General features: G+C 40.2%; 1 long non-coding RNA gene across 1 annotated transcript in view; it reads right to left on the bottom strand.

Annotated features, from left to right (window-relative positions):
- Nucleotides 1-6,660: 6,660 nt before the first annotated feature.
- The window catches only part of LOC127542488 (uncharacterized), a 60,191-nt gene continuing 42,196 nt past the window's right edge, over nucleotides 6,661-24,655 (bottom strand). Inside the window, exons 3-4 of the long non-coding RNA XR_007948686.1 lie at nucleotides 11,138-11,234; nucleotides 6,661-7,161 (exon numbers count right to left, since the gene is read on the bottom strand). This is a non-coding gene — a long non-coding RNA (uncharacterized LOC127542488). The remainder of the gene's footprint in view (nucleotides 7,162-11,137; nucleotides 11,235-24,655) is intronic.

Raw genomic sequence — 24,655 nt, 5'->3', positions numbered from 1 at the left:
GTGTGCAGAAAGACATTTGTTCTTAAAGGAACAGATGTACCCTTCAATCCCATTACATCTCTAAAGTGCACACATATAATGAATTCATATAACATTTTTTTTTGTCTCAGCCAGCCTGGCCATATGCAGAGAAGGGGTCCCAATTACTTATACTCTACGTCTGTACCCTATGGCAGGGCCCACATGGCTGGATCTAGAAAGCATATACTAGTCTAAGATTCTACTGCTCATTCCTGTCCACTTGAATCCACGCACGGGATATTTCTGTGCCCACATCACAAGCACTGGATTTGGGAACAAAGAACTTGTGTTGATTTTTTTAAAAACAGGAAACTGGAGATGTCTGCAGGGAATTGACTTTTCCAAAGTCATATAGATAGTTAATGGAAGAGTTAAGCTTGGAATCCAACTGCCCCCATTTCAGGTTCAGTGATTGTAATACTCTACCATTTAGAGAACACTCTCTCTCTCTCTCTCTCTCTCTCTCTCTCTCTCTCTCTCTCTCTCAAGAAAGACATGATACATGCAGTCACATCCTATTTGCCATTTAAACACATGACCCTGAGCAACATCATACACATGGGGCAATGTATGTAAAAGCACTGTGTACCAAATTCCCTGTAAAATGCACACACTTCAGGCAGTAGTAGTGGATTAAATTGCCCAGTGCAATGAATGTCTGGCCATGGCATCTCTGGAAGACATTTGCCAACCACTAAGGGACAGCTACCATTTCAAATAGGAATAAAACCTACCTGGAGGAGGCAAAGGTGGGAGCTAGGCAGTATCATAATACCCAGTACCTTGCAGTATAGGAAAGAAAGATTGGCCTTCAAATCCTAACTCAGTCTTTTACTTGGTGTGGGCAGCCCTAGGTGAGTCTCTTTACTTTGGTCTTCCTCAGTTTTACCTTACATACTGTAGGGGTGATACTGGTACCTCCCCACATTTGTGAGAATTAAATGACAGAACAAGAACTATATCAATACCCCCGCCCTCTTCCTCCTCCTTGCACTGAAGGCCCAGTCCTAAATTTGTGTAAATTTCATCAATGTGAGGAATTTGGTATTGATTTCCTCAATATGGGAAATCCCTAGCGTAGGAACCTTTTCTATGTATGCACAATTTGGCAAATCCTCCAGAACTTAGTCCTTAGAGAGGTCAAGTGGTTTGCCTGCAGTCATACAGCAACCATGTGGTTGTCCTGCTTGGACTTGAATCCAGGTCTTGTCAGGCCGAGGCTGGACGTTGGGCCTTTCTGACAGGGTCTGAGAATATGCCACTCATAAAGGAGAGGATGTAAAAAGTTAAACCCTTACAGTATGTCAGAGGACACAGAAAGCCTGCTTATCAAATTTATGGATGAAATAAACCTTGGAAAAACTAACGAATACACTGGAGAATCAAAACTCAAAAATATCTGTCCAACATGAAACCAACAATAAGGAAAAATGTTAAACTCTTGCTTGTAGGCCTAAGGTCCCTGCCAGCTCTGAAGTTCTAGGATTCTCCAGCCAGATGAAGGACAATGTGGAAGGTATGAACGACACCTTCCCCTCTCCCTAGGGGGAGGAACACATTTCTCAGCACAAAAGGAGAATTGATCATTTTCAAGCTGATATGCATTTATTCAACACTCATTGTGTAATATGCATGGTTCTATTGTGACCACTACTATCAAATAGGGAGGGAGTGTTGCTTCTTTTAATAGCATTTTCAGCATTTTTAAAAACAGAGTTGCTACTACTTCAAATAAGAACAAAGCCTACTTTCAGGATGCAAAAAGTGAGAGCGCTAGGAGAAACTCAGAAATCAAGTATGTGTGCCAGAACATTGGCTGTTGAACTGAAGGGCTTGGAGTGTGTGGTTTTAGGAAGGAGTGCTAGGTTCTGCTAAAAAGAAGTGTGTAGTAGGGGCAGCTAGGTGACGCAGCGGACAGAGCCCCAGCCCTGAAGTCAGGAGGACCTGAGTTCAAATCTGACCTCAGACACTTAACACTTCCTGGCTGTGTGACCCCGGGCAAATCACTTAACTCTAATTGCCTCAGAGGAAAAAATAAGAAAAAAGAAGTGTGTATTCTCTGCCTTATTTCACTTGATGCATGTGAAAGAAGGTGACAGCATCCCCAAATCTCAGTTTGTTTGTTTTATTTAGTTGATTGGTCTTGTCCACCTCTTTGTTTTCTTGGCAAAGACCCTGGCTTTTCCTTCTCCACCTCCTTTTATAGATGAAGGTACTGAAGCAAATGGGATGAAGTGACTTGTCTTGGGTCATAGAGAAATGGTTAAGAGATTTGAATTTGAGCTTGGGTATTGCTGACTCCAGGCCCAGAGCTCTATCCACTGCAGTGCCAGCCTGCTTCCCAGAACTTGTAAAGATCATCTCATCCAAACCTCCCCGCCATGCCATCTGAATCCCCCTAGAGCATCTTCCCCTCGTGTACATCTGAGCTCTACTTGAGAACCTCTAGTATTGGGAAAGGCTGGAAAATCATGGGAGGTTTTTATGCCTCAGTTTGCATTCTGTCAAATGTAAGTACCTGTATAACACATACGACTCAGGGTTATCAAGAGGTAGTGGGGGCATAAAGGAAGAGCCAACTACACTTCAATTCAGGAAGACCTGGATTTGAATTCTACCTTATATGTTTGATTTTTTGTGACCATGGACAGGTCAAGTAACCCCATCCCAAACCAGTGATTCTCCCCTAAATAAGAGAAATGAAGTGTCTTGGCCAGGATTACACAGCTAAGAAGTATCTGAGGCTGCATGTGAACTCAGATCTCCCCCAACTAGAGATCCAACACTCTGTTCTTTGCATCACCTAGAACATGCTTTACAAGTTCTTTAACAATGGCCTTAAATCATTACCCAATGGTGCGCCTCTTTCCCCATGCTGGGCCTAGCATAGAATTATAGAATTTCTGAGTTATAAGGGACCTCAGAGGTAAATATGTGTAATTGAGGATCTCCTGTACAAGGAGACATGTTTTCTCCAGAGAGGGGAGGGAGACTCGCTGAATCCTGAGGCAGTTCTCCGTGACTACATGGTTTTCCCTGCCACTGAGCCTAAATCTGCCTCCCTTCAATTTCTACCCACCACTCCTAGTTCTACCCTCTGGGATCGAGAAGAAGAAAGTATTGATCCCTATCTATTAAACAGGATTTCTTTCACTAGTTAGAGGACAACAATCATATCCTCCCTTACATCTTCTCTTCTCTGGGCCAAACATCTCCAGGGCCTTTGGTCAGTCTCTGTGCTCACATGATCACCACCATGTTCAGGCCCTCATCCCCTCTAGCCCAGATCTTTGCAGTAGCTTCTCCAGCCAAGCCTAGACACAGTGGCCCAATATTCATTCTGCATATGAGTACATGCTGCCTCTGTTGGCTCCCTTTGCCTAGTGTAAGTTCATCTATAAAAGAAGATTAGTAATAGCACCTTCCTCCCAGCATTGTTGTTGGGCTAAAATAAGAAATTTCTAAAGTGCTTGCTATGGAAATGCTGGGTATTATTCTGGTTGCTTTTGTTAGGAACTAAACGAATTCCTCAAGGGTAGGTATCTTATTAAGCTTTTGTCTCTGTAGCCTTAGCACTTAGCATAGTGCCCAGTACCTAGCACATGCAGAGAAAGTGCTTCTGGATTGTTTATAATGGTCTCCAGCTCTCACTGCTCTATTTTTCCCCTTCTAAACATACTCTCCTTTGTCAGTGTGCTCCGTAAAATGTGAATTGAAAACCAGATACAGTACTCTAAACGTGAGCAAGGGCAAAGTACAGTGGAACTATTGCTTCTTTGGTCTTATGGAAACTCTCTAAAGACATGATTTCTTAGAATTTTTCCACTTGTGACCTCTTTTTGTCCAAGAAAAGTGTTATGCAAGTCCAGCTATAGAAAATAGGTGTATGCACCAAACATGTACTGATAATAAATCACAACTTCATGACCCCTACATTTGGTTATGAGATCCCATATGGGGTCACAGTGCCTTGTACACTTTTTATTCATGCTGAATTTGCAGTCCACTAAATTCCCCATATTTTCTTTTTTTTTTTAATTTCTGTTTTTATTTATTTATTTTTTTAATTTAATAACTTTATATTGACAGAATCCATGCCAGGGTAATTTTTTACAACATTATCCCCTGCATTCACTTCTGTTCCGATTTTTCCCCTCCCTCCCTCCACCCCCTCCCCAAGATGGCAAGCAGTCCTATATATGTTAGATATGTTGCAGTATATCCTAGATACAATACCCATATTTTCTTTAGAAAATGTTATCTGGCGACCTGTACTTATGAAACTGATTTTCTGAATCCAGATTATATTGTGCCCATTATCTTTTTCACATTAGACTTAGCCCATTGTTCTAGCCTGTTAAGATCTCTTTGGATGTTGAGTCTATTGTCTAAGGCAGGGGTCCTCAAACTTTTTAAATAGGGAGCCAATTCACTGTCCCTCAGACTGTTGCAGGGCCGGACAATAGTAAAAACAAAAACTTTGTTTTGTGGGCCTTTAAATAAAGGAACTTCATAGCCCTGGGTGAGGGGGATAAATATCCTCAGCTGCCACAGGCCATAGTTTGAGGATCCCTGGAAGATGTTAACTCTTCTTTGTATCATCTGCAATTATTTCCAAGGTTGTGATAATCTTTAAGTCAGTGTTTTCCAATGCTATAAAGCACAAAGAACTATGGTCAGTTTTGAACTTGTAAAGTACATGTGCAATGGATTCCTGAGGGTCATGTTGATATGTTTCCTTGATTTGGGGAATTCAGGAGGTGGAATCTGACGAAGTAAAATTCTACAAGGGAAGTCTGTTCAAAAAACATGAGAAGCTCTCCCAGGCTGAAATCTGAAAACGTAACAAAAACAATTCCAAAGAGGAAGAAAAAAGAGAGCTCTCTAAAGAGACCAATAAGGGAACTCACCAAACAATGTCGATTTTAAGGAGACTTGTACAGAAATTAGCAGTAAAGTGCACTCGATTTTTCTTTTGCCTTTGTTTTCTCTGCCAAAGTGAATAACCTTTGGATTGGAAAGGAAGGAGCCAAAATGGCTAGGTAAGGAGTTGATATCCCAGAAAAGGAGAAAGTAAAAAGAACAGCCATGACACCTGGCCTATATGACCTGCTACCTTGTGCAAGGAAAAAAAATAGCATCTATATATACACTGTTGGTGAATTTGAAAAGATTGGGAGTGATATGGCAGTACTGGAGAAGGGAAAATTTCTGATTTTCAAAAAAGAGAATGTAATGTCCAGCTATGTGAGCCAGGGCTTCTTAAATTTTTCTACTTGCAACCCTTTTTCAACCAAGAATATATAGATATACAAATCAAACATTTACTGACAATAAATTATAATTTCATAACTCCCACATCCAGTTACAGGACCCTATATGGGGTTGTGATCGATAATCTAAGAAGCTTTGATCTAGGCCAGTGGGCTTGACTTCTTTTCTTGCCAGATTTCCAAACTATGTCGCTGGTAAGTAGTGTTAAGAAAGAGAAGGGTCTTCAAGAATAGGTCATGTTCAATCAGCTCTTTTGTGATTGACCAACTTCCTAAACTGGTGGATCAGGAAAATGTCGTAGGGAATAGTATGCTTAGATGAGATTAGATTATGATATATATCATATAATCTGATATATCTGATATATATTAGAGTAGAATATGATTACATTCTCTTCTATTCTTGTGGAAAAGGGAGAGGTGCAGGCTAAAAAGTGCAATTAAATGTAGGATGGAGAGAAGTGCAATTAGATGGATTAAAACATTTGGCCAGATCAAATAAGACTGTGGTAGGGGTAAATATCAGATTTCACACTTTGAGTCCAAAAACAGCTTCCCATGTAGAGGATGAAGATAGCATTGGCTCATCTGGAAAAGACCTGGGAGATACAAGCAAACCACCAAACTTACTCTAAGGCCACAGTGTGATGAAGTAGCCAAGAAAGAAAATGTAATCCTAGGCTTTTTATTAAGAGGCAGACTCTCCAAGAATAAAGATGTGGAATTTCTGTATTCATCATACTTCTTTTGGTGTAGTAGCTTCTCTCCTGGGCCCTTTATTTTAAGAAGGATTAATATTATTAATAAGCTAGATGAGCATGATGATGACAGTGGTCCAAGAACTGTTGACACATAAGGATTGACTAAGGAAAATGGGGAGGTTTGGCCAGAAGAGGTGGCGCAGGTGGTACATAATAACTGCCTTCAAATGTCTTAAGACCTGCCACATGGAAGAAAGATTAGATTTGTTGTGTTTGGCTATAGAGATGGGTCTTTGAATCTCAGGGTCTGAATTAGAGAGAGACTAATTACAACATTCTCCCATTTAAAGCTATCCCAAAGTAGAATAAGAGTTAGTGGGTTGCCCCTTATTGGAGAGAAGTCTTCACCAAAGGTGGAGGCATTACTTGTCAGGTATGGTATAGAAGGGAATCTTTTTTCGGATTTGGATGTTTTGTTCTGTTGTGTTTTCCAGATTTGGGTCAGTGAGGCCCCTTCAAACTACTCTGAAACTGAGGGATTCACTAGAGGGTTCATAGAGAATTCATAGCACAAAATATTTCCCCTTTCATCAAGGGTCATACATCCATTTCAGGAAGACCACCAGTCTGAAAGGTAGAGGAAGCAGAAAGCAAGCTATATGGCATGTTTGCTGATGAACTTTTTTATTGAATTTCAGAAAGTGTTAGGGAATTATAATCAATGAGTAGACTTGAAACTTTAGAGACATTAAGAAATTGGAAGCTTCTGGTTTTGCTTTTCGCTTCCATCCCATTTCTTTTTTCTCCTGGTACATCTTTTAGGTTTTGAGGATTTGTGGTTCTTGGCATTTGTTGACAGCAGGGCGTGTCAGGATGTAGAACAGAATCACAATAAAGAGAATTAGGAGAACCACTGTGGGCAGCACCACAGTGGTGACCTGTTGCCGGGCCTCAATCATTGCCTGCCTGCGCTCCTTCTTATCTCTAGCGCTTTCCCTCTTGGGTTTCCCCCTCATATGCCTCATCCTGCCAGGGAACCTTTCAAGAGCCAGGTTGGACAAGAATCTTCCTCTTTTGGGCTGAAACGGAAAGGCTCGTCCTCGAGCCCCACCACTGCTGCTGGCAGTAGCTTCTCTCTAGTTGGCTAGTGAGCTGGGTCAGGTGTCCTGTCAAGAAAGGAAACAAAGTTAGTATGGCACGGTCTGGTTTCCATGAAGTTACATCAGTTTGGTGATCACTGATTCCCAAAGTGCCCACAAACCTACTACTTTAATAATATGTTATAGAATTTTGCCAAAATGAAAAGTCAAGCTTGCCAAACATTCTCATTTTCAGAAATAGAGATAACATTTGCCCTCTTCTAGTGCAGTAGTACCTCCCCCATTCTCAGTAATCTTTTCAAAAGAGCATGGATAATCAGCAAACAGTTATGTGTCAGTCTTTTGTCATTACCCTAGGATGTCGTTTCTGGGTGATTTGAACTTTTGGATGCAACTAGAGGTCCTCTCTTAACATCTCCTCATTTATCTTGCTTCACAATTTCATATTTATAATTGTTTTATCATTTCCAGGCCAAGGATTGTTCTCCTTAGAAGAGAAAATGGAAGCCAAAAAAAGTCTTTTTTGTCCCATTCAACCCAAGCAAACAAGCCTATCCTTTCTCTGATCTTCACTTGCCCCAATTGATATAGCTTAGAAAAGAAAAAAAAGATCACGGCGTGGGGGAGATGGAGAGAGTTGGCGGTGGTGGTGAATTCCCCAAAGGGAAGAGAACAATGTGGCCTATGTGTTTAGCTAAAGAATACTCTGTTCTTCAGGATTTTCAGGGCTGAAGCATGTGCCTAAAAGCAAAACAAAAACCCACAATGGGATTTTTTTTCAAAGAAGTTAACAGGTAGGAGCAGTATAAACCAATGCATGAAAAATATCTCCATTAATGCTTCTTTCTCTTTCTGAAATTTTCTTATCACTGGAGCTTTGGAGTTAAGACTCTTTCTTTTTTAAATCTCCATTAATTGAAATAACATATGGAAAACATTTAGTTAACCTTAAAATATTGTGCTCCATTTTCATCATTGACTGCAACCATTTCCAAAACATAATCTCTTCAGGGAGTTAGCAAAGAGACAAAAGGAATTAAGTGGCCAAAGTCTTTCTGAGCCTCTCTTTGATCTCACAAGTCACTGTCCCTGGCATAGGAGAGATGATTGATAACTGTTTTTTTTTACTTTTTTTTCTTTTTTATTATAGCTTTTTATTTACAAAACATATGCATGGGTAATTTTTCAACACTAACCCTTGCAAAACCTTCTTTTCCAAATTTTCCTCTCCTTCTCTCCACCCCCTCCCCTAGATGGCAGGTACTCCAATATACGTTAAATCCAGTATACATATCCATACAGTTATCTTGCTTCACAAGAAAAATCGGATCTAGAGAAAAAAAAAACCTGAGAAGAAAAACAAAAATGCAAGCAAACAACAACAGAAAGAGTAAAAATGCTATGTTGTGTTCCACACTCAGTTCCCACAGTCCTTTCCCTGGGTATAGATGACCCTCTTCATCACTGAACAATCGAAACTGGTTTGTGTCATCTCATTGTTGAAGAGAGCCATGTCCATCAGAATTGATCATTGTATAGTCTTCTTGTTGCTGTACATAATGATCTCCTGGTTCTGTTCATTTTGCTCAGCATCAGTTCATGTAAATCTCGCCAGTCCTCTCTGTATTCATCCTGCTGGTCATTTCTTACAGAACAATAATATTCCACAACATTCATACACCAGAACTTATTCAGCCATTCTCTAACTGATGGGCATCTACTCAGTTTCCAGTTTCTTGCCATTACAAAAAGGGCTGCCTCAAACATTTTTGCACATGTGGTTCTCTTTCCCTCCTTTAAGAAATAAATCACTCTTAATCCATCTCCAGAGGCAAAATATTTTGAAAGAAGGATAGAAACACAGATAGGACTATCGATTATCCCTTGTTCTCTTTTTTTTGAGTAGATATGTCTTCTTTTTTTAATTTTTTAATTTTTTAAATATATTTTATTTTATAATAACTTTATATTGACAGAATCCATGCCAGGGTAATTTTTTTTACAACATTATCCCTTGCACTCGTTTCTGTTCCAATTTTTCCCCTCCCTCCCTCCACCCTCTCCCCAAGATGGCAAGCAGTCCTATATATGTTAGATATGTTGCAGTATATCCTAGATACAATATATGTGTGCAGAACCGAACAGTTCTCTTGTTGCACAGGGAGAATTGGATTCAGAAGGTAAAAACAACTCGGGAAGAAAAACAAAAATGCAAATAGTTCACATTTGTTTCCTAATGTTCTTTCTTTGGGTGTAGCTGCTTCTGTTCATCATTTATCAATTGAAACTGAGTTAGGTCTCTTTGTCGAAGAGATCCACTTCCATCATCCTCATACAGTATCGTTGTTGAGGTATATAATGATCTCCTGGTTCTGCTCATCTCACTTAGCATCAGTTCATGTAAGTCTCTCCAAGCCTCTCTGTATTCATCCTGCTGGTCATTCCTTACAGAACAATAATATTCCATAACATTCATATACCACAATTTACCCAGCCATTCTCCAATTGATGGGCATCCATTCAGTTTCCAGTTTCTAGCCACTACAAACAGGGCTGCCACAAACATTTTGGCACATACAGGTCCCTTTCCCTTCTTTAGTATTTCTTTGGGATATAAGCCCAATAGAAACACTGCTGGGTCAAAGGGTATGCACAATTTGATAACTTTTTGGGCATAATTCCAGATTGCTCTCCAGAATGGCTGGATGTGTTCACAACTCCACCAACAGTGCATCGATGTCCCAGTTTTCCCGCATCCCCTGCAACATTCATCATTATTTTTTCCTGTCATCTTAGCCAATCTGACAGGTGTGTAGTGGTATCTCAGAGTTGTCTTACTTTGTATTTCTCTACTTAATAATGACTTGGAGCGTATTTTCATATGGCTAAAAGTAGTTTTAATTTCTTCATTTGAGAATTGTCTGTTCATATCCTTTGACCATTTATCAATTGGAGAATGGCTTGATTTCTTATAAATTAGAGTCAGTTCTCTATATATTTTGGAAATGAGGCCTTTATCAGAACCGATTGATTAACTGTTAACTGAATGAATGCATGCATTCATGCATGGGTTACAGTTTCACTGATGCAGTCTTTTTCCCCTTTCCAAGGGATCTGAGCCACTTCAGGTTCATTCAGTGTATATTTCCCTTTCTTTAGCTATTCCTAGTTCTCATTAAGAGAAGAAAAGCCAACACTTGGGAAGTGGCTGGTTGGTTTTTGCAATGGAGATAGGATGGTCTGTGTGCCAAGCAGGTATGGGTTCCGAATTGTAGCAAAAACTTAGTCCTGCACCCCAAATAGCATTGCACTGACAACGGCTATTTAGAGGAGGCTGGTCCCCTGGGGAGAAACCAATCCAATTCCTTCTAGATCTGTTTAGCTTCAAGTTCATGGACATGAGTCTGCCACTGAGTTACTGAACCATTTTGAAGAGAATCAGGGTTATGGTTGACCCTTGTCTAAATGGCAAATATATTAGCAGCTTTGAGCTGAAGGGCACTGAGGCAGACAGAAGAATGCAGCCCACTTTGTTATTACAAGTACAAGCTCAAAGGCCATGCCACATGGGGTATAATTTGCAAATGGAAATTTACCCAATGATCCTCGGTGCAGCATTTTTTTTCAAGGCCAGTCCCTAAGTTCAGTTACTCTGACACTTGCGGAGCTAGTTTGTTTCACCTTTCCCAGAACACCGCATAATAAAACAATTCCAAAGCTGATCAATGAGAGTCAATTTCAACTTACCCTATATGTGCAAAAATAGCTGTGAGGAAGGAGCTAGGGAAAGTTAGATTTCCTGGTTGAGGTCCCTCCCTATTTTATCTGGCATTTTGCATTCAGAATCTTTATCTGTTCTGTTCAGTGCTACCCTCTTTCCCCACTCCCACCCCGACCAGAGTCCCACCTCACTCTGACTCCCCGAAGTCTGTTTTTATGTTTGGGTTCGGATTGATTTCCCTGGGAAGGGGGACCCTGCCAAGGCGGGTGGGCCAACAGTTGGCTTTGGGACATGAAGAGAAATCAAAGTTAGAATGTTCACCTCGTGCCGTGACCACCAAGAGCAGACACCAGCTGAATCCTCTGCAGTCCACCTGTTAGATAGAGTCGGTAATCTCTGCCGGAAATAGCTACAGCATCTGTAAGACAAAGAATAAGCAGGAAAACAGAGACAATTAATTGGAACTGGAAATAGCCACTTTCTTTTTTAAACAGCACATACAGCAGACCCCCTTCCCCTTCACCCTCTCCCTCTTTCCCTCTTCCTTCCTTCAATATGCAAATGAATATTGGCCACTTCCCTTTTATGTCTCACTGACTAATTCAGCTGTTCCTTGAAACTGAACTTTGAAACATATGGGCACACAGACCCATCTATATGCAGAATTATTCTTTAAACAGCATGCGAACAGTTTGGCATTACATGCTAGGTATCACACAAGCAAATTTCTCCCATATAAAAGAATACATTTCCTCATTGTGACACTTGAGATAGCAATAGCAGTAGCAAAGGGGAAAAAAAAAGACTGAGCTTAACTTGAAATTGTTCTACCCAACTGTTGTACATTTCCTGATACAAGTATTAGTCTCCATTAGCTTCTTATTCTTCCTTTTACATATGGAGAGCAGGCCCTATCATGGGATCATTCTCAGGATCATGAGACCAGGAAACTCACCTGAGTGCTGAAGTGAACACATTTGATCTCAACTCAACCCTCCCAAGTTTAGACCTCTCTTCTCAGACCACGCAAATTATTTCTTTTTGTCCCTGTGTTCTCTGGCTTATTTTTTTCTGGGAGTTGGAGGGAAGTGAAAATTTCTTCTTTATGGGACCAAAAGGGAGATAGTATTACTATAGAATTATGGATAGGCATGGAAAAGATCTAGGTAGGGGATAGTAGTTGATCTGCCTTGCTGGAAAAGACTTAAAGTTTCTCCAAATATCTTAAGATTAATTTATTACAAAAATCAGTGAAGACTGTGTGATGGATTTCTGGATCATGCACACATCATATGTGATAAAGAAATTTCTTACATTAATAGGTGGTCTTCAGGCAGGTCATGTGACTTAAAAGTGGGATTATGTATTTGAACATCTAAATAATAGAATATGGATGATTTTGGCTCATGAATTATTATTAATGGTTCTCTGTCTCTCTAAAAATAAAAAATGAAGAAAGGCACAAAAGAACAGAAAGTCTTCAATTGATGAGCCCTATCACTCTCCACAGTGCAAATGCTCATTAATTTGAAATGCACTGATTCCATTTTGAAATTATTTCTTTCCCTAAGAATCATAGTCTTATATCTACATCTTAGTAAAAGTCAGTGGCTTTATCAAATCGAGAGATCAAAAGAAATGAAGGACTGCACCAATGTACTCCAACTTCTGGTCCCCAGAGTTAATTCTTGCACATTAAAAGAGCTTTAGTGTTAGTGAATATTATCGTATAGTTGAGATCTAGCATAAATGGTAATGATCTCATGACAGATTTTACAAACTGGTCGTAACAACAGCTGGAGAGTACAGAATGAGCTTGAGTCACATGATCTGGGTTCAAATGCATCTGGGGTCTTAGCAAGGCATTTAACCTCTCTCTTCCACAGACAGCTCTTTAAGATTCCGCACTGAATAGCAGTTGCCAATCTGCATTGGTGGAAGAAGGTGTTTCCTCACTGTGAGACACCTTCAGATTCTGCATAATGTATTTCATCGATGTGATAGCTAGCTATCTGTGCTTTCTCATCTGATGCAGATACTGTTATTTGTTTAATTGATGGCAAATTAAAACTCAGACAAAGAAAGGAGTTTAGAATCCTAGAATTTTGAGGACCAGAAGGGTCCTTTTATATCATCTCATCCTTTCATTTTACCTGAGGTCTTGAAAAGGAGAGTAACCCCCACAGAGTCACATAGTAAGCTACAGTTCACACCATACCACATTGTCTTGGTAATGGGGAGTTGGGACTTAAATGCAACCACTTTGTTATATTTGAAAATAGACCCTCTGTACCTTTACGGTTGTGTGATTCTGTTATTCAGATTTCTCGTTAATTAAGCCAGACTGGCTTCATCTCTCACCCCCCAAATTATCTGGAAATTATAAAGTAGTACGTTGTGGCACTGTTCGAACATAAACCACAAGCAGCTGAAAGCTAATTAATTACCAAGTGAAAGGTAGCCTTGGCGCAGATGATACCATATTGGGTTGTAAGGACAATTCTAAGTTTACTGATAAAATCAATTTTTATCAGCTCACTTACACTCCATAATAAGGCCACTGTGGCCCTTCCTGCTCAAGGCGCATGAATGAGAGCTAGTGCAGATTTGATTTTAATAAATACTGTCTGTGGGAAGCATGGACAGGGAAGAACAGATGTTGGAAGCATATGATAACAGTGTGTCAGGATAAAAAACCTGGGCATTTCTATGGCACACCTGGTGTTTATGATACTTCGGCAACTTTTATAGCTAAAGCATCTGGCCCTGTGCTGCTGTTCTTTAATTTTCAAATACCCAGGATCTTATGCCTCTTGCAGTGTAGACACGTCCATCAGGGACAAAAACAACAGCAACAGGAAACCTGGCATGAGACTCATGGAGAGACTGCTGCCTCTCCACAAGGAAAACATGGGAAATCTGTTAGTGGAATAAACCAATACAAGAAAGTGTGACAATTCATCTGTCTGTAACTTTTTCAGGCAGAATGTCTTTCTGAAGAAGAAAAAAGTGTTTAATCTAGAGTAGAAAAGGAAAATATTTTGCAGTCCTGACAGTCCTGATTCCCCTGCCCTTCCATTTTTTCTCTTAATGCAAGCCAGAGCACTTGCGGATGAGTCTGTTCAAAATAAACACAACAGTGTACTCTACATTCCCATCCAAGGGCAGTTGGCTACCTTGGGACAAGACAGAATGACGCTGTCCATAGTATCGGTTTAACTGACTGGTGTGTCCAGAGCTTATTTTTTAAGCTGGGTCCATGGGATAGAATATACCAGATTGAAATATAATTCCTTTGACATTTTCAGATGACTTGTCAGGTAAAAATGGTACAACCAATATTTCTGTGTAAGAATACTATTGTTAGTGACAACTCATTTTTAGGTTTTACAAAGGGTGGTCCTCACAGGCACCCTGTGAGGTTACTAGGGATGTATACTTTTACAGACAAGGAAACAGCTGCTGAAAGTAAGGCTCAAGTAGGTGAGCTCTCCACTGCTCCTAATTTGGCCCTCTGGAGCCACACAGAGAAAAGCTGCTTTCTCCCTCCCCCACGCCCATCAACAAATGGCTTGATCTAAAGTTTTTCCCTCTGGGTACAGAGATCACAGATGGTAGGGCCAGAATTCAAATGAAGCCTTCTTAATGTCAAGTGTGCCTGATTCTAAATGAAGAACTTGATCTGCTCCACCAATCTAAAACAGATAAAAACAGGTAGAGAATGGTCTTACCACCCCAATAGTGGGTTGGCTGCTAGTATGGATAGCTGCCTGCTCAAGTTCCTTTAATCGCTCACTTCAGAGTTGATGCTGTGATGTCTGAGTTTACACTGAAATCTGTACCTGAGACAACAAATTGTTAGGACTGGAATAGGCTAGCGTCACAAACTGAAGTGAGCACACGATTCCAGAATCTCAGGAGTCTTAAAGGAGTTCAGAGGCCTTTGAAGCACACACAAAAAGAAACCATACTTAACCTCTTCAACAGGAAGTTATTCAGCTTTGTTTAAGAGGCAGATCTTAACTCCCAGGACTGCCCATGCCATCCACAGAGTGAAGCAGCCAGATACTCCAAAGGAATAATGGGAGGTACCATGTACCAGACATATGGTGAAGGCAAGAGAAACCACCACCATCACCATCTTGACTGTCATCTCCCTCCAGATTCCAATAGGGATAACTCAGAACTCTGAACCCAAGAGCCTTGGGAATAGCATTACCCTGGATGTATTTTTATTCCCAGTGTTTAAACCAGTTCTCTGAGTAGAATAAATATTTTTAAAATTCCTTTTTCATTCATTTGTCCTCAGTAGTGCTAATTGTTTGGATGTTGCTAGCTTCACATAATGTGGCATTTCCTGACATGCAATATCCAGAACTTAAACATATCTGGAAATCATCTCTACCCAAGCAGAGGACAGAAGGACCATTTCCCACCTCGTTCTAAGTACCTTGCATCTTTTCCCATAGTCAAGGAGAGCACCAGCCTTTTGGGATGTGGAGTCAGCCTGTTTGCTCCTTTGGGTCTCTCTCCGATCCCTACCTATTTTGGATACCCGCTCTCTGGCCCTACCTTTCTCATCTCATATTTGTGAGGTTGATTTCTTTTTGACCCAGAATTAAATAGTTGACATTTATTCCTCGAAAATGTCATCTTCTGTTTGGCTCTAGTTCTTAACCTGTTGAGCTCTTTTTAACTCTTCTCAATCATCTAAGATGTTGATCACCCTCCCCAGCTTCTTTTCATCAGGAAATCTGATGAGAAATGTCATCTGTGCCTTCAACCGTGTCATTTAAAAATAGTTCCCTGGGACACTCCAAACTGATCCAGAACCATTAATAAACAACATTCGGGTGTGTTTGGAGCAGTTGCATGCCCCTTCATCTCTGCTGGGCCCAAGTTCTTTTACCATCTTTATCAGTGACTCTGTCATAGAGGACACACTTATCAAATTATAGATGAAGTGGAGCTTAAAGATGGGGTTAACATGTTGGATGCCAGTTAGGAGCTAACAGCATTTTGCCAGTCAATGACAGTTTTATAAGTTTCAGCAGCAAATTTTTTTCTCTCCCTCCCTTTCCTCCCCCTTGCCAAGACAGCAAATAATGTGATACAGGTTAAATATGTGTAGTCCATTGAAACATGTAAAACGAATGTTCTTGATGAAGGGATATTAACTTGGGAATAGCATTACCCTGGATGTATTTTTATTCCCAGTGTTTAAACCAGTTCTCTGAGTAGAATAAATATTTTTAAAATTCCTTTTTCATTCATTTGTCATCAGATGGTAGGGCCAGAATTCAAATGAAGTACATTTCTCTAAGTACAAACTTCCTTTTTGAGGCCTTCACTCATTGTTCTATTAATAATGGTATGCTTAATTAAGACAACTCTGAGATACCACTACACACCTGTTAGACTGGCTAGAATGACAGGGAAAGATAATGTGGAATGTTGGAGGGGATGTGGGAAAACTGGGACACTGATACATTGTTGGTGGAATTGTGAACACATCCAGCCATTCTGGAGAGCAATTTGGAAGTATACTCAAAAAGTTATCAAACTATGCCTACCCTTTGATTCAGCAGTGTTTCTACTGGGCTTATGCCCCAAAGAGATACTAAAGAAGGCAAAGGGACCGATATGGGCAAGAATGTTTGTGGCAGCCCTGTTTGTAGTGGCCAAAAACTGGAAACTGAGTGGATGCACATCAGTTGGAGAATGGCTGAATAAATTGTGACATATGAATGTTATGGAATATTACTGTTTGGTAAGAAATGACCAACAGAATGATTTCAGAAAGGCCTGGAGAGAGTTACATGAACTGATGCTGAGTGAAATGAACAGTACCAGGACATCATTATATACTTCAACAACAATACTGTATGATGATCCATTCTGATGGACGTGGCCCTCTTCAACAATGAGATGAACCAAATCAGTTCCAATAGAGAAGTAATGAACTGAGTCGGCTACACCCAGGGAAAGAACTCTGGGAGATGAGTGGTTCATATTCCCAATCCCTCTATTTTTGTGTACTTGCATTTTTGATTTCCTTCACAGATTAATTGTACACTGTTTCAAAGTCCAATTTTTCTTGTGCAACAAAATAACTGTATGGACATGTATACAAATATTGTATTTAACATATACTTTAACATATATAACATATATTGGTCAACCTGCCATCTGAGGGAGGGGGTGGGGGGAAGGAGGGGAAAAGTTGGAACAAAAGGTTTTCCAAGTGTCAATGCTGAAAAATTACCCATGCACATATCTTGTAAATAAAAAGCAAAAATTTAAAAAAAATAATGACATGCTTTAATTTTTCCCAGGAAACAAACCCAAGTTCACCAGACTGGTTCCAAAAATCTGTTCTTTTTCCATTTTTGAAAATCAAGTCAAGTGCCCTTTTCATCAACTTTCAGAAATCACTAATGAATACTTAAAATCAAATCAGCTAGCTCGGTATCTTAGGATATAGATCATTTAGGCTCAAAGGCCATTGTCTCTAACTCCCATCTTTACTCCTGGCCCCAAAAGATGAGTATTCATGCTCCAAATCTGGCTTCTGCCCCACCAGGAGCCTATTTGGCACCCTTGCTGACAGGCTGCTCTGCTTCATCCCTGGGATTTTTTACTTCTGAATAGTGAATTCTCCTTGTGTGAAGATGAGGTATGAGGATTTGTAATCTGTCCATCTGTTGGAAAATAGTGAACTTTTGACGCCTTAATTTTAGCCACCACATCAGGCTTTGTTAGGTATACTGATAGTGCTAAATTTTTTACAACTCACAGAAAGTAAGGAGTAAGGTCTTATCCAAGCTTCTTCCATATCTGTTAGTAATGTATATTGATAAGGGAGTTCAAGGTCCTTCAGGATAATCCTTCTGTAATTTCTGGTGATGATGATCTGGTCTCAAATAGCTATCATATAGTCCCCCATTAGCACAAATTTGCATGATACAGACCTTTGTTTTCTTCTCCCTTGTTGATCTGTTGCTGACTGAAACCACAGGAATGTTGCTCATGAAAGATCTTTCAATTCCATGGGTTTTTTTTATTATTATTATTTTTAGCTATTTCAAAGGTGCTTTCCAGTGGTAAATTACGTTTGGTTACATTTCAACAAATCTACTGAGTGGTATTCCCTATTCCCCTCACAAATACTGGGAATTCTGAGTGTTCTTAATGTTGAGTAAAAAGAAAGGCTGTTTACTCCAGGGATGATGGATAACATTCTAACAGTCCGCTCCCCCCACCTCCCATCCCCTCAGCAACCAAACATCTTGTTGTGTGTGTGTCCATAACTACATTTCAGCTAGAATGTATGGATGCTAAGAAAGCTTAATCAGTCTTCACTGTTGCTCAGTGAAGCAGTACCTGCTTCTTTCAAAATTTCTGTGGATCTGTGGATTATTCCGTATTCCATGTATGCATCTTTATCCTTCAACAAGGAAACATTAACCTTTCTGCAGCTAATTTAGGGGGAAGAGCCCCGTTAATATTGTGTTGTTGGGCTGTTTGTGAGGAGGATATTTTCTAGAACTGTTCTAATCAATTTTACAATTCCATAATTGTGAATTAAGAGTGTTGCTGCCTAAAAGTCAGTTGCTTTAAGCATGCTCTTTCCTTTCGGCTTTATCATTGTTGATGTGTTGCTGCTGTAAAAAAGAGGCAATGCTAAGATTTGATTTTTTTTTCAGGGAATACTACCTAGAATTTGGTTTCATATGTTGGTGATAGAACCTAAAGGTTCTTGGGGTAGATGCCATAATATAATTATTTTAACATGTCCAAGAATTGGAGAGTGTCACTGAATGAAAAGAGTTATATGATGAACAGGATGGTAACATCAAATGATGTCTGATTTGCCACTTATTACCCTGGACCAAGCAACCGTGCTACTACAATAGGATACTAGACTGATAAATTGTGGGTCTAAATAGGCTAACTGTAGTGACCTGCATGCAGGAAGTGATGGAAAAGGCATGATCAAGTACATGTATGACCAGAAAAAGGAGTGATGAGTGATATAACAAGAACAATAAAAAAGCCATGGCCATCCTGCACCTAGTTCCTTTATCCCTCAAGACAGCTTCCAATGAATTGAGGAATTCCTCTATGGCAGACATGGACAAGAAGTTCACAGAACAGGAAGACACAGATGCACTGTGATCTTCTACAACAGGATTGGTCATGCAGTTACTCACATTGATGAGATGACACATGCAGAGAAGTATACATGAGTCTTTCAGACTGAAATTATGATTTCTTTGAAGTGCATTAGAACTGTAATGGTCAATAAAATACAAAAAAAAAATGTGGAGATTGAAGAGGCTCTCTAGTCCAACTTTCTGACTTTAGAGATGATTGGAACGATTTGACCAAGATCACGTGGACTGGAATTAGAATTCAGGTCCCCTGAAATGCTTGCTACCATAATATACTGTATGGTAGATGGGTCAGAATGGTTACAGTCAACTTCATTTGTGACTGCTGACCACATTCTGGCATGGACCTTTGCTAAAAATTCTTTGGTCAATAAGCATTTATTAAATGCTTACTGTGTGCCAGGCATATAAGTGCTAAGGGTAAAAATAAAAGCGAAACTGTCCTTGTCCTCAAGGAGCTTAATCTCATTAGGGAGTATCCCGCCACATGCCTTTCTAGAAGATGTGGGGGGAGGCTAGCACCCAGACTAAAGCTTCACGTCATAGTGATATCCATACTGGGCACGTAACTCCTCTCGTTCAGCAGCTCTGGACTATGATAACAGCTTGTTGAGGCTGTTGGGATAGGTATTCCCAAAGCAAAACAAAGTCTAACAACTGAGGATGTTTTGCAGTGCTCCTTTTTTGTGACTACTCGTTGGGGTGGGGGTAATAAAGTTCCCTATGTTCTGAATTTACTTTTATCTGTACCATGTGAAGCAAGTATCATATATTTACTCTGTGTCAATTAATAGGAATAAATAGCATTTTGCATGGCTTCTGAGCGATATCAGGGGCTGATAAAAATGGCTCCACTTGGGCCATTTCCTGATCTCATCCAGCCTCTGTGAGCACATAGATGTCCACTATTCTCTAACGTGCATTGTAATGCTGAAAATTTACCAAAGATCTTGATACAGTTGGGGCAAAGGAAACAAACCAAAAAAAAAAAAAATACAACTGCTATTTCTAAAGTCTGCTGCACAAAAATTTAAGCTAAAACAATAAAAATTTGTTCCCCTTTTGATTAGTATTGCCACTGAGATTGCTTGCTATTATAAGGACCCAGGAACCAATGAAAAATTATTAGCAAATAATTCCTTATTAGCAAAGAAATTACACAATCATGCCGTTATACATAATTTTGAATAAGCAGCTTCTCATAATTATGAAATATAGAGTTATAGAATCTAATTTAAATAATTTTACAATTCTCTAAGGTTTTTAATCATGCCTATAATTTTGTTCAGGAACAAAGATTATAGGTTTCCCTTTTGTGGGAGAAGACAACTTACTTATCAACAGATTCTTATCATAATGGCTATTTTCTTTTTGGCCCTCATTTTAAATTATTTTTAATATGCAAATGTTGCCATTATTTAACAGTGTAGGTGCGCATCAGATCTGTCATCGTATTCTCTTTAAAATGGCTTCTGTTTAAATTAGCTCCAGTTTGATTGAAGGATAGGGCTGAGACTCGTGAGTGCTGCCTGTGGTGTTGCTGAAAAAGAGGACCATGTTGGAATCTCTACTTATACACTAGTGGCTAGAAAAGTTTTCTCCTTTGGTTAGGGGCTTTGGCCACTGTGTGGAGAGCTTTGTCACTCACCACTGACTACTCTTCAAGTTAAATTCCCAGTCAGTTTCCAAAGCAGCGTTCATACTACCTGCTGCAGTTCCTTAACTATCCACTGTTAAGCTGCATTGCTGAAAATGGGGCTTTAGGGTACCCTAAAATATTTCCCTCAAACGGCACATTATTCCCAGGGAAAATAATGAAGGAAAAGTAAGGTCTGTGGACATTGATTTTTTCATCACCATTTGAGACATTAACTTTTATTAATTAAAAAAGGAAGTTTCTCACTTTTATGTCTAGTGGCCCTAAATGTTCCCAATTATACTTTTAGCTAAATTACAACCATGACACAGTCTGGATTTCTTTCTTAGCAACTCCTTCTCTGTCCTTTTTTTTCTCAGAATATAACCACATTCTTCCCTTGCACTGAACTGCAGGCAAAGTTCAACCATTGGTTAGCCCATACCTATTTTATCTAGTTCCACCATTTATATGCACTCAATGAAATCAAACCCCTTCTTGACTAATTGAGAATGATTGTCTTAGTCAGGATCAAGTTGGCAACCAGCAAAATTTCAGGCTACTTTATTTGGCGGAATTCTCTTCTGTACTGGGAAAAAAGCTGTACTGCCTCTGTCACTCTCAATAAATGTTTCTTCAAATGAACCTGTCTGCTAGGAAGCCAAACTACCAAGAAAGCATGGGCTTAATTAGTTGGCTTGTAGAGTATGGCCTCCAAAACCTTGGTTGTTGTTTGAGCTAACAGTTTCTAGACCTGAGTTCAGGGGTCATTATACCAAGATTAAGGTCAAAACTCTTATCTTGTTATTGTTTCAAGATCCCATAGAGTGTCTTATGTAGGTTAGCAGCCACACAAATGATGCTGTACCAAAAGAAGTTTTCAGCATCATTAGATGAGTAGCTGAAAACTAAAGAGAAATAAGGTGTGCCAGAATGGTTCTTTCTCCACCGTGCTGGAAGGTGTGACTGGTGGAAAGGCAAAGGTCAAGTGCAAGTCCATGTCTTGCATTCCACCATCAAGCTTTAGACAGAGCCAGCTTTGGGGAGTTTAAGGACCAACTTTCACCCCATTCTTCTCCAACTGAACTCTATGGCCTGGAGAGTGTCTTCTGTATGTTCATGTTCTCCATAGAACCTAACATGAAGCTTTCTCTTCTGTAAAGAGCCCATATGTCCCCTTTCCTTCCCCACCTACCAAGCAAACAGGTCTACAATGTTCCCAGAAAACACAGATTATCTTTATCACATGGGGTCATATGGTGCAGATAAAAGAAAATGCAAGTGCATCAGGCCATCTAGTGGGGTGGCATCCTTACTTTGCTAGCTCTGTTGTCTAAAATTCTCTACCTTTCAGCCACTTTTTTCTTTGTCCTGGTTCACGTTCAAACTAGGGTCCAAATCATCTCACCGATCATTAAAAATAATTGCCATTGTGGAAAAGTGTTGGTCATTTTACCTTTTGGAAACCTTGTTTTCCTCCCTAAATGATGGCCCACTAGGTAATTCGCTTATGTCCTCTAGTTGGCTTTCAGGGTCCAGCTAGATTTTCTTTGGTAAAAGAAAACTGCTGAATTAGTTACATGACTTAACCCCATTCTCAAGCATTTCTCTAGTCTTTCTCCCAACTTAAGCTTGAATTCACTTTGTCTCTGAAAAAGTGCCCAAAGGAAGGCTTTGAATGCTCTGAAGTTCATGAATCATCAAGGAATGTGATGGCTTCCGTGCAATCTGGATTTTCTAATGTTTCTAGTGTTTCCAGTACGGTACTCCTGCCTTTATTAGCTTTTTTTATTAACATGTTGGATTCAGTCTTCTTGCCCTGAACTTGAATTGAGGTTTCATTTTTTAGACTGTTCATCCCTCACACATCTCATTTTCCTCAGGACCTAGTCATCCCTTTGTGTGTCTGACTTCCTGTGTTTAGACTTAACCTTTACCAAGCATTCTGGCATCCTCCTCCCCCTCAGCTTCTTTGGCCATGCAATAATAAATGTGTTAAACAGAAACACTTGACGGACTTTGCGCTCTCTCTGGCTTTCATCTTGGAGACACAAAGTTCCTATGTAATCATTCACAGTTTTGTTAGGATCTGTGTGTGTGTGTGTGTGTGGGTGTGTGTGATGTTTGGGACAAGAAGGGGGATTTCTGTGGCTCACCTCTTTGGTCTAGTTCCCCTGGTAGCTTAAAAGCATAGGAGGCTGATGCTGTTTTGCAAGTGTGCAAAGATCCACCTTGCCCACATGTCACTATATTGCCGACTCCTGAGTCTTTAGGCAGGACTACACTTTGCACTCTCAGTAAGATTCTGTACTGTTTGGGTTGCTCATGGCAAAGCCAAGGAGGATACATTTATATATGAACAAATCCAAAGCCTTTTAAAATATTCAGTGGCTAAGTGTGTATGGAAAAGTATCTTGATATTATCCATGCATGGAGCCCATGAATCTTTCTGAACTTGTGATATACAGCTCAGACTGGTTCTTGGACCAGTTCAGTTAGTCCTGAGATCTGAGTTAGTGGCCCTGTATAAAGACAAATCTCAAGCCCTTTGTCAGAGAGCAACTGTTTGAAAAATGTTTCCAGTAAATCCAGTGTAATTGAGAGGCATTCATCTAGATGAGAGGTTCTTACTCTGAAGTCCAAGGTCTGCAAACTTGGGTTGGGAAAAAAAAAATCACAACTTTATTTTAACTAACTTCTAGTAGAAATTCATTATTTCCTTTCAATTAAAAAAACATTTTTAGCAAGGGTCCCCAGGTTTCCTCACTGCCAAAGAAATTCACGACAAAAAAAGATTAAGAAATCCCTGCCTCCACTCATCCACAGAAGCAAAAAAAAAAAAAAAAAAGCTAAACTAAAAAACTAAGCAATCTTTTGAGCCATTATTATTGCTAGACCAAATGATGTGTTCCGTGGCTGAGCACCTGCTTTTCCAAGATCAAATTGAGCTTTGGCTGACCATCCTGCAGATTAAGGACCAACTGGAAACACATTAGAATATTCAAGGGACATGTGGCCTCAAGCTTTTCCTGTAAGAGTCTACTCAGTAGAAGCTGGCACACTCTAATATGGAGATCATGGAGGTTGTCAAAACTTGGGGACACTGGAGTTTTCTGAGATTCCAGTCTGATGCTTAGGCTGTTGAGACCAAATTGGTGAGAGGAATTATGGATGGACCATGAAATATGGGGTAGCTACTCTCCACATAAGTCTATGTGATATTTTCCCTGGCATTCCCACATCTGAGTAGTAATGTAGTAATGTTCCATGGCTACGGTTAGACAGGGTTGAGAGGAGACTGTCTCCTGTCGATTTCTTTTTTTTTCCAGCATTACTAATACCCAGAATCCCCAGTAGCTCCATGATATTTCATTGGTAAGAGGGAATGTCCAGTTGAGGAGACTCCCCTTTCCAGTGAAGGTCAGTGCTTCTTCTGCCACTTATGGTCTTAGAGAGCTGTTGCGATGTTCAGTGACTTGCTTGTGGTGACAGATATTGTTGACTCTGGGACCAGCTCTCCATCCCCTACCCCGCCCACTACTTCTATATTCCATGCACCAACAATTATGTTGATGATTACCGGGGGAAGGCCAGAATCATTTCCAGGCCTGCAGTGTTTACTTTGCTCTCTGGGGTCCTCGCCCTTGCCTTGGGTCTTCACTTGCTGACTGCCCATCATGACCCTGGTGCCCTTAAGTAGCTGCAGTCTGCAGAGCTCTTCTGAAACAGTGGTTCTTTTTCCAGAATGCAATTGATTTTCCTCACTGCAGCACAGAGGCACAATGTGCCCAGTGATCCATGGCTTCAACACAGTGCGCACAACAGCCTTGCCACAGGAGATGGGAAGAAGGCCACTCTCAGGGCTGCCTGGAAGCCTCACAACAGACAGGAGACCCATGAAGACTTTTCCTCTGAGTTTAGGCTCAGAGTGCAATTGCATCGCTAGAGTCAAGTAGGAACTGCCATGTATTTCCAGAGAAAAGTGAGGAGTTTCAGACTACCTAGAAGAGCCTTTTCTGCATTGTATTT

Source organism: Antechinus flavipes, chromosome X, assembly GCF_016432865.1.
Source record: "Antechinus flavipes isolate AdamAnt ecotype Samford, QLD, Australia chromosome X, AdamAnt_v2, whole genome shotgun sequence".
NCBI classification, from domain to species: Eukaryota; Metazoa; Chordata; class Mammalia; order Dasyuromorphia; family Dasyuridae; genus Antechinus; species Antechinus flavipes.
This window is presented reverse-complemented; position numbering and strand designations above follow the sequence as displayed.